Source organism: Chrysochloris asiatica, unplaced genomic scaffold, assembly GCF_000296735.1.
Source record: "Chrysochloris asiatica unplaced genomic scaffold, ChrAsi1.0 scaffold00029, whole genome shotgun sequence".
Taxonomy (NCBI): domain Eukaryota; kingdom Metazoa; phylum Chordata; class Mammalia; order Afrosoricida; family Chrysochloridae; genus Chrysochloris; species Chrysochloris asiatica.
The window spans coordinates 23,008,404-23,011,041 of record NW_006408547.1 but is presented as its reverse complement, the minus strand read 5'-3'; positions in this window follow the sequence as shown (position 1 = coordinate 23,011,041).

The following is a 2,638-nucleotide window of genomic DNA, read 5'->3' as shown; positions in this document are numbered from 1 at the left end:
TGGTAGAACCAGTGAGGCAAGCCAGGGCTGTCTGTGGGGGTCTCTCCTCTCATTTCTTTATGAACGAGGCACCTGACTTTAGTATTTAAATTGGGAAGTGGGAAAGAAAACAAGAAGTCCCATCTTTACCAGAGCACAGCAGGGAGGAAAGGAGAATATTCCGAGTTTACTATGAAACAGAGTTCTGATTTCATTGGGACTTTTGGTGTGGCGCTGTAGGATCACCACTGGACTGAGAACCACAAGGTCCGCTGTTCAAACCCACCAGCTGCTTCTCAGAAACCCTATATAGGGTCACTATGAGCCAGAACGGACTCAATAGCACTTAACAATAACAACAGATGTATTCCTTGGCAGTCCCTGGGTGGGTATTGCAAATAGTTAACGCTGGTAACTGAAAAGCTGAAGGTGCATGTTCATCCAGAGGTACCTTGAAAGAATAACCTTATCAGGCTAAAAAACAAAACAAAACAAAAAACCCAGTCTTTGATAACCCTATGGAGCATGGTTATGTTGTGACACGAGGGGGTCGTCATGGGTTAAATGTGATTTCCCAGGAACTGGTTTGGTTTTTGTTTGCTTGTGTGTTTTTTTCATCAGGGCTATAGGAGTCCTTAAGGAGCTCTGGTAGCAGAGTGGTTACGAATCGGGCTGCTAACCTTAAACTCAGCAGTTCAAAACTACCAGCTGTTCCGTGGGAGAAAGATGAAGCTTTTCTGCTCCCGTAAAGATTTACAGCCTTGGAAACCCTGTTGTTGTTGTTGTTGTTAAGTGCCGTCGAGTCGGGTCCGACCCATAGCAACCCTGTACAGGATTTCCGAGGGTGTAAATCTTTACGGGAGTAGAAAGCCTCATCTTTCTTCCGCGGAGCGGCTGGTAGTTTCGAACCGCTGACCTTAAGGTTCGCAGCCCGATTCGTAACCCTGTACCGGATCATTATGAGGTGGAACTGACTCCACAGCACACAGTCATAGGAGTCCTTAGGGTACAGTTAACAGGTTTGGCTACTAATCAAAATAGTTAGAGGTCTGCGTCTACTGAGATGTACCTTGGAAAAAAGGCCTGGAGATAACTTCCAAAAAAATGACCCATTAAAACCCTGGGGGCACAGCTCTACTCTGACATGCTTGGAGTTGTCATGAGTCAGAATCAACTCAACAGAACTGGTTTTATTGTTTCCCGGAGTGTTGTTGTTAAGTGCCGTGGAGTCAGTTCCAACACATAGTGACCCTGTACAGGGTTTCCAAGGCTGTAAATCTTTACAGGAGCAGAAAGCCTCATCTTTCTCCAATGTAACCGCTGGTAGTTTCGAATTGCTGACCTTGAGGTTAGCAGCCCAATTCGTAACCACTACGCTACCAGAGCTCCTGGTTCCCGGGGTGTAGCTTCCTCAAAACCTCACAGGAAAGAGAATTCATTTGCATAATGGGGTTTGAAGTTGTCAAATAGCATGAAAAGCTTCCTCTTAGAATTTCTTCCCTGAAATAATCAACCCATGATCCTTGTGGGCCACACGGCAAACAAGATGGTGACAGTAGGAAACAACCTGGGCTCTTTGTGCTAAATCCAGTCATCTGACAGTTGAAGAACTAGAAACAAGACCTATGGGAGCAGAGGCTGGGCCTCCCCACCATGACTTCTACAGCTTCCGGCACGCCTCACTCATCAGACTCCCATGTTGAAGGTGATTTCATTTTCATTAAGACCTGCTGTGGTGCTGTAGGATCAGCACTGGACTGCTAACATGAAAGTCATCAGTTCAAACCCACCAGCTGCTCTTGGAAACCTTATACAGGGGTCACGATGAGTCGGAACCGAGTCCAAGACAGTTAACAAGATACAAGCACCTATGGCAAAGGCATGCTGACTTAATGGTACTGCATCTTTGCTTTTTAAATAGGCGTAAGTTTTTAGAACAGTATTAGCTTTTACAGCAAATCTGCAGGTAGGACAAGGAGTTTCCATATATCCTGCCACCCCGTTTCTCCTTTTGCTAACATCTTATTTGACTAGGTATGTTTGCTACAATTATTCAATCAATATTGATGTATTGTCATTTACTAAAGGCAATTCATGGTCCTGGTGTGTGTGGTGCTGCAGGTTAATGAGCTGGACTGTAAGGTTGCTTAGAACCGCAAGGTCGGTGGATCAAGCTCACCAGCTGCTCTGTGGTTCTGTGGGTTACTGCACTGGACTACAAAATTGTTTGAATCACAAGGTCAGTGTGTCAAACTCACCAGCTGCTACTTAGAAACCCTATACAGGGTCACTATGGGTTGGTATCGACTCGATTGCACTTAACAACAACAAAGGCAATACTTCACTTAAATATCCTTAGCTTTTACCTAATTGTGTTCTTTCCCAGGTTCCCATCCAAGATCCCACATTACATTAAGTCACCGTATCTATTACCGTCTTCTTAGCTGTGACAATTTCTCATATAGTCCCTGTTTTTGATGACCTTGACAGTTTTTAGTTCAAACAGTTCCTAGGATGTCCCCCTCTATTGGAATTTTCCTGAAGTTTCTCTCACGATTAGACTGAGGGCCTGAGTTTAGGGAATGAAGATGACAGAGATAAATTACCATTTTTGCCACATGATAACACGAATCCACACTATCCACACCGTTCATCACTG